The sequence below is a fragment of the Ceratotherium simum genome, chromosome 2 (genome assembly GCF_057802395.1).
Source record: "Ceratotherium simum simum isolate JZ-2026a chromosome 2, ASM5780239v1, whole genome shotgun sequence".
In the NCBI taxonomy this organism is placed as follows: Eukaryota; Metazoa; Chordata; class Mammalia; order Perissodactyla; family Rhinocerotidae; genus Ceratotherium; species Ceratotherium simum.
In genome coordinates this window covers 86,834,275-86,842,657 of record NC_141901.1, presented here as the reverse complement: position 1 = coordinate 86,842,657, position 8,383 = coordinate 86,834,275, and the positions used below count along the sequence as shown (strand labels likewise).

Below are 8,383 nucleotides of genomic sequence, written 5' to 3'. Positions count from 1 at the left end.
TGGCAGCCTTCTCCCTTTTCCCTTTATCCTCTCTCTCACTCTCCTGGTTATACATCAAAGGACTAGTTGGGCTGGGAGGGGAAGGGACACTTTGGTAGGGAGGAGTAGATAAATATAGTTGGAGAAGTTTTTATTGAAAGATTTTAGGTTTTACGGGACTTTTTGTCCTTTCAGTTTGGGGTTCTGTGAAGTCTTGGGCTGGTGGGGTATTTTAGGACTTTTGTGGGATTTTTTATCACTTGATTTTCAGTTTGGTGCGGCTTCTATTTGGAAGATACCTTGTAAACCAAGTGAACTATAGGGGCTAGGAATGAGGACCAAAAGAGTGAAAGAGGAAACAAGCTGCTAAAAGGAACTCAAGGGAAACAGGAAAAGAGAACTTCAGGCTTTCACTACAATTCACTAAAGTTGGAAAGAGGTCTGAGCTTCAAGGACTAGTAATGAAGATTGTGAATTACACTGTTCCTTTTATTCTCAGGAGCCTGGAAGCGGCAGATAGGGTGCAGGTAAACCCTAAAGTAATTGTATAAATAAGGAAATTAATCCCATTATAGTGGGGGGGGGTAAAAAATATCCTTTCACACACACAAATTAGTCTTCTCTAATATTTACACACCAATGAAAGGGTCCCTACCTCCCTCTGGTGCAAAAATAATGAACCGTAGATGTATTCATTATCTAATGCGCTATAACAAATTACTCCCAAAATTTAGTGGCTTAAGACAACAGGAACCATTTATTCTCTCTCACAGTTTCTGCAATACAGGAATCTAGAAGTTGCTTGGTTGGGCAGTTGTGGGTTAGGGTTTCTCATGCAGTTCAGTCAGGCGTTGGCTGAGGCTATGGACGACTGAAGGCTTAACTGGGCTGGAGGATCTGTTTCCAAGGTAGGTCACTCACATGGCTGGCAAGGTAGTGCTGGCTCTTAGCAGAAGGCCCCGGTTCCTTCCCACAAGGGCCTCTCCACAGGGATGCTTGAATGTTTTCACAATATGGCAGCCGGTCTTCCCCAAAGTAAGCAATATAAGAAAGCAAAGGATACACAAGAGCAAGGCAGAAGCCACAATGCCTTTATGTAAAATGTAGCCCTCTACTGTACTCTAGTGGTCACACAGGGCAGCCCAGATTCAGTGCGGGAGAAGAGTATGTAAGGGTGTGAATACAAGTTGGTGAAGAACATTGAGGCCACCCTGAAGGCTGGCCAGCACAGCAGTCACATGGCCTACCACAGGAATGGCAAAATAAGCCCAATCCACCTTAGCGTTGACCCAGATGCATTTTTTCCTGTTTATACTACTTTAAAAAGTGAAAACATTTGTCTACTTTGTCTTGCCTCCCTATCTCTAGAGAGCCCTGAACCCTCTACACAATATCATCCTAGCATCTGTGAGCAGTTAGCCTACTTTTTGTTAGCAATGTATTTCTAATTTTAAAAATGGATCACAAACAACAAAGTTGTGATACTTCTGAGGAAAGTATATCATCCTTTTGATTCAATGGGGAAAAAAAGTTGATGATCTACCTTTCTATGTTAGACTTGATAGACCCTGAGAAGTGAACAGATATTAAAATACTGGATGTAGACAAGGGAAAAAGAGTCAGGGGGCTTGGTTATGCCTCCTTTCACAGTACATAATTTATTCTTAGACCTCGAGAAAGTAACTAATGTCTTTGTATCTTAATTTCCTCATATGTAAAATGCAGATAATATTTCCATGCTCACGTGTATAAAGAGTGAAGTCTGAATATAAGTCAGGAACTGAGTTCTATTTTGTATATACAAAGATATATCTATATATCTTGACTTATATGGAATACATTTTTACAAATAGTAAACTTGACCAAATTCAAGATATATATATATAAAATCAAGATATATATCTTGACTTATATAGACTATGTATTTACAAATAATAAACTTGACCAAATTCTTTATAGACATAGACTATTGGTATTTGGCAGCATCACTCACCTCTTACTATATCATTCCTCCAATAACTCTATAAACTCTGAGCCTTCCATCTAACTCTAACATGCTATGACTCTCAGTATTATAAAAAAAGCTGATGTCATAAACACATTGCATCACAGTATCATTAAGGGCCAGACCCATTCTTAGTCACATAATCTCTGAGGTATTACCAGTCTTGCCAGCTTCAAAAGAGACACTTGGAGAACAAAGAAAGAGAGGAGGGGACTGAACAAAGCCACGAAGCTACAAAATTTTTTAGTCTATTTTTCATTATTAATCCTTGGCAAAGAAGCAGACTCGGAGGTGAGAGAAGGCAGGGGAGAGCTTAAAAATAATTGTTATATATATCTTCCCTAAAAATCACGGCACTTTCTAGTCACAAATGCTTAGGGAGTGGAAAATCATCCAACAGACTCCATTTCCCCCCTGCCAATGTCTCTACAGTAAGACCTGAGACCCAAGAGCAAAGTTTCCCTGCTAACTAGCTGTCAAGCAGCTATCCAACAAATGGCAGTTTTTATCTGAATTTTTTCATGCTATTTTCATCTGTGAGGTCTGTGATCCATAAGAACCACCTAATAATGATTAACTAAAATCAAAGAGATCTTTTAAAAACCTGTATGCTTTTATTGTCATAAATGCTTCACAAGTAAAAGATCTGTCAAAAGCATAAAGGTGCCCCGATTTGAACTTCCTTTGTGCTTGAATTAGAGTCTTTCCTTGGAACACTCCCACATCAGGCTTCCGCTTCTCTTGGCAAAATCACGAATTGGCTGACATTGTCTCAGAGGCTTTCCCATGTCCCCTTTCCCAGCATCCCTCTTCTTTCATGGACCCCTTTCCGTTACCTAGGAGCCTCTCTGCTGCCTTCCGCATTCCGCCTACTGCACAGTCATGTTCCAGACTCTTTAAAATCCTCCCTTCTAACACTACAGGATGTTTTTTCTAGAACTTACTTGCTTTGAGAGGCTTGCCAGGTGGGTGACTAACCTGATCATCTTTACTAAAATGTTGAATTAGTCCTCATTCTCTTTAGAATTGTTTTTTAAGCAGAGATTCCTAGAAATGCTATCAACATCTCAGCCCAAAATATTGTAGGTATTTTGATGAATAGTAAGAGGGGATTCCTGAGTATAGGTAGACCTTTTAGAAAAGTGAAGTCCATTAGGTAGCTTTACTAGAGCTAGGGAGCTGATTAGGAAAGCTGCTCTCCCTGAAATCTTCCCCAAGGATAGGAGTATATCCCCAAACATCTAATGAGTATCCAACTGGCTTCCCCATTGCACTCCAAATAAAACCTACACTCCTGTTTAGGATCAAAAAGATCTGGCCTCTCCCTATCTGTCTCTACCTCACACACTACACTCCAGCCACACTGGCTTCCTGCTGTGCTTGAACATGCCGAGCTCCCACCTCATTCTTGCCTTGAGGCCTGCAGTGCTAGGTTCCAGCTCTTGGCATGTAAATTACTCCCCATCCTTTGGTTCCCAGCTCAAATGTCACCTCATCAGACGGTCTAAAGTAACCCCACAGTCGCTTTCTAGCACATCCTCCTATTTTATTTTCTTCGTGGTCTTAATCACTGTGAAGTTTTCTTATTCAAGTATTTGATTATCTGCTCTTTCCAGGCTCCCTCCAAATGTCCCCTTCATCGTCTATCATGTTCATCAATGCATCCCTAGTGCGTTGCACAGAACCTTGTATATATTCAGTGCTCAATAAATATGTGCTGAATGAATTCATCATAAATAGATGAGTCCAAGCATAACTTAACCTTTAAACTTAAGTGCGTAAGAAAGCCTTGTTGTAATAATACTGGAAAAGCAGGGGCAAGGGGTTTAATATCACTATAATTAATGTAACTAACTTGTGTTTACAAGACTTTTATTGATCATGGACTACAGCATTTTTTCATGAAAATATTATAAACATCTGATTGAGAAATATGGCATTTGCCTTTTTGAAAAGCTGTCCCTTTGATGAGGTGTCACAGATGAACACTAGTATCCTTTGAGAAGTCCTGCCAATCATCTTACTCTTCTGTCCATGTGAAGAAACTGCATTTCCCTTTGGCCAATTTCTAGCTGTTCTAGATATGTAGTCTCTATTGCTAAGACTTCAGAAGCCAATGAGCAACTTGCCTGTCACATGCTCCAACGAATGATCTCTCCCCACAAGCAGTGTAGCTAAGCAGAGAAGCAGCTCTCGTAAGAGGATGACCAACACAGTACGGAATATTGCTAAACCTGTAGTTTATTATCCAGCAAAGTTCACCCTAGCAGCCTGCCAAAAAAAAAAATAATAATAGCCTAGCAATTTAGCAATTTGGTTTTCTAACAGGCAGTCTCAGGCTAGTTGGTTGTCGCTTAGAAGATGTCTGAGAACAGTTCAATAAGCCTGCAGTCAGGGGATTTTGTAGAGCTCTCCTCTTAAAAGGCAGAACTGAGGCAAGTCAATGGATTATAGCTTCCTAGGTTTGCTTTTGTTATCTATAAAATATCACAAGTAATCCTGCTTTGCTAAAGTGAAACTCCAAGGATTAAAAAAAAGGTATCATTCTTTCTAAGAAATATGAAATAAACTGATTAAAAAATAAACTCAATATTAGTAAAGAGAGAGAGAGAAAATACACAAGTCAATAAGAGCTAAATAACATAACTTTCTCTTTAAGAAAAACATGTAGCAAACCTTATTTTTAAAGAACTACAATGAAATTTCTCGAGACCACATGTCTTAGGAAAGCTTGATTATTAACTCTTCCAGAGGAACTGTTAACATTTAAATGACAAAACTCTATTAACTACTATTCTTCAATTATTTCTCTATCAAATTTAAGAAAATACATAAACACAATCCCATTTTGGCATATGAAACAAAAACTTCTTGGTGTTTTTGGGAGGGAGTAAAGAGGAGGTGTCTTTTTCATCAAACCTCTTATACTAGGTCACTTCTTATTAATTTGATCTCATTTGTATCTTTCTGTGCTTCTGCCAAGATTAATTTCAAGGGTAAGATTGTCTCCAGCTAGCATGTACTGTAAAACTGTAAAATTTTTTCCACTCTTCATGGACCATTTACAATCTGCAAGGTTTGGGGTGGGTATGAAATGTATTCCTGCCAATGGATAGCCACATCAGCAGTGCTGAAAACCAATCCGTCTGTTTCGCTCATCGTGCCATATGGTTCCATAAAAAAAGGAGCGAACCAAAAGTGCTGCACATGCACCTTGTCGATCTAGGTTTAGACTAATTCTTTGATATTATGGTAAGGAACCTGTTGGTAGATGAATATATTTTTTCATTCTTTATTTAGTCGTCTACCACTATAAACACGTACTAATTCATTGAGAGAGAAAAATCAGGTTTAAAGCCTCTTCTAATTTACAAGAACTGTAACATTTTTAAGGAAATACATTACAACAAAATTATTAGACATATATTACAGTTTCAAACAGAAGATCCCAGGTGTTTTGTAGTAACGGCTTCCAAAAGATTAAGAATCATGGTTTTCAACCCTTTCCAATAAGTGATTTGAGTACCCCGGAGCAATTAAAAAGCAAGCTGGAGCACCAAGATAAAGTTGTATCTCCCTAGTGACCTCTAGAGTGGAGCTGAGCTCCCACAAGCAAGACTTGGGGGAAAAAGCAAGCACGCCAAAGCCAGGCGCGCTTCTGTAAACCAAGCCGATCTATTCAATTACACACGCCCTCCCATCTCAGGGTCCTGGTCCTATTTTATATAACCGCAAGGTGCAATGAGTCTTCGCCTCCCGGACCATTAGGCCCATTGGGTCGAAACCCAACTTCAAACGCCGCCCCTTCCTCCTCTCCACCACGCTCAGGTCCGGCTCCCCGGCGCTCAGCCTTCCTCACCGCGCGTGGTGCCGAGCCGGCTTCCACCCCTCCGCAGTGCTGCAGACAACCTCTCGGCCGCTGCCGTTTTCCCAGCGAGAGCGCGGGAGCGCCAGGGAGCCGGCGAGCCGCGACCTCTGCGAGCGCGCGCTGCGGCCGCCGGGGGCCGGTGCACCTGCTCCTGGTGCGCCGCGCTCTGGGAGTCCCGGGGACGTCCCGCAGCCCCAGGCCGCCCGGGAGGCTCCCTCCTGAGTCTAGCCCCGGACCACACACGATGCCTCAAGTCACCCCAGCAACAAGCTCTTCCTTGTCCTCCGTACCATTGCTTCTCCCCCTTCTGGACTTTCCAACTTTGGAAGCCCTCGGTTCCAAAGGAGCAACGGAGACTGCTCATCCCGAGTCACTGCCTGTCTCGGCAGGTGGGAAAGGGGGAAATAACCTGCAGGGACCCGGCTGGTAGCAAGTCCCCTTGGCAATCGGGGAAGAGGAGAGCCAGACAGCTCCTATCTCCTCCTGAGGATGGACCTTGGGAAAATGGATGCAGAACTTGTCACCCTAGGGATAAAGGGGCGGAGGGAGGAGACTGGAAGGAGAGAATAGGAGAGACCTTGAAAAACTCTCTTTCTCTCTCACACACACAGACACATAGACACACACACACGCATACACACACAGAGTGACTCCGAAAAGGATGAGACACTAGGAGCCAGGAGTCGCTTCTCACCGCGCTGCCCTTGGGGGGGGAGGGGTGCAACAGATACCCAAGCTCGTGGAGTAAGAAAGGGATGGGGTGAGAGAAAGAGTCTCCGGGTTTCCCCAGGTTACAAAAAGGGGACAAACTCCTGTCAGAGTCTCCCCGGAGGCAAAGGGAGGTGCAGCAGTGCCGAGGTGCCCCCACCTCCAGGAGAAGGCAAACTCTTCCCCGCAGACAGCCTCCCACTTGGCCGAGCCTGGAGGTAAACAGGCTGGCCCGAGGGGCGGACGGGTGGGAGGTGGGATGCAGCGAGGCGGGAATGGAGCGGCACTCACCCTTGATGCTGGGGGGCTGTCTCTTCTTGGCCATCTTCTGTCCCCTGCCCTCCCCCGGACCCCCCACGCGCTTCCTCCCGCTGCCGCACGGCTCCGCGAGCCGCCGCCGTGGCTTCCAGGCGAGCTCTGGCCGCGGCTCCCGGCTCAGCGAGCTCTTTGTTGCTGTGATGGCATCTGCGAGGCGGCGCGGCGGCGGCCCGGCTGCGCGCTCGGCTCCGCTCGGCTCGGCTGGGGCGGGCGCCGCCGCCCCTCCGCTCTCGGCCGCGCCGCGCTGCCAGCCTCGCGCTCGCGCTGCTGTGGCCGCTGTGGCCGCTGCGGCGGCTGTTGATGCCGCTGTGCTGCTCCTGCTGCTGGAGGGGGCAGCGCTGGGTCCCCCGAGCGCCCGCCCAGCCCTGACCTCCCCCTTTCCCACACCCTCCCTCCCCCACTCCTCCACCCCCGGTGTCCCGTCTGAGCTGCCAGCTCCAATCCAACCAGTGACGGCGCCGTCATCCAGCAGCCGCTGCCGGGGAAGGCGGTGGCGGCGGCGGGGGGCTGCTGGGGGCAGCGGGGAGCCCGCGGCCATCTGGGGCTGGGGAGGAGAAAGCTAGGCAGCTGGACTCTGGGGGAGCCCGAATTCTGCCCGCCTGCCTGCCTCCAGGCCTCCGAAGTCCCCCCACCCCACACCTCGGGAGGCAGGTCGCGATGTGGGAGGCGGGGTGGGCCCGCGAAAGGCACCCGTCTCCATAAGCCAACAAGCCAACGAGGACTCCCCCAACTGCAAGAGGACAGGCATCCGCACTTGCCACCGGGCCCCGCCGCCGTCGTCCCCAAAAAGCCTCTTCCCGGGCACCGAACCCGAATTCCAAGCGGGCGCTGAGACCCAGGGCGCGCGCAAGCCTCTGCCCCTCCGGAACCGAGAGGGGAAGAAGGAAACGGGAGGCTGGTGGAGAGCAGAGAAATTCAATTCCAGAGGCAGCCCGCCGCCAGAAACCTGGAAGAATGACCCAGTTCAGACCCTACATCTCTTAACGGCGAAGACTCGGGACGGTTCCCTTGGGGCTGTGGGAAAAGAGGAAAGAAAGTTCACGTTCTCAGATGCTGGAGGAATTGGGACAGGGAGGAGGGATTTCTCGGCCCCCAGTAGAAACTTTGGTCCCGTGGCCGCGTTCCTTCTTGCTTTGATTGAGGGTTTGGAAAGTTGCATTCTCCTGGAGCAGCTGTCCTCCTCTGGCGTGCTGATCAGAGAAGGAATCTAGCCAGTGTCCCAGGACCGCAAGGGCATGCAAAAGTTTAAGACACGTCTGAGAATGTAAAGGTAGTAACCGGGCTTTAAAAGAATGGCAGAAGGAATAGGGTGGGGAGGGGATTACCAGTGTGAGAGAAGGATGCAAAATCATTTTTTTTTTTCCTTATGGGAGCTGAGGTTTCTCCAAAACACACTTTAGAATTGACAGTGATCTTACTAACACCTCTCCTCTCCTCCTCCTATATTCCCAGCCCAATCTGATTATCTAAACATCCAGTGAGTCAATGCAGTGCCACTAGCCAGA

The 8,383-nt window shown here is 46.8% G+C and overlaps 1 pseudogene; it reads left to right on the top strand.

Annotated features, from left to right (window-relative positions):
- Positions 1-7,018: 7,018 nt before the first annotated feature.
- On the top strand, positions 7,019-7,862 carry LOC147918085 (uncharacterized; annotated as a pseudogene).
- Positions 7,863-8,383: the final 521 nt, after the last annotated feature.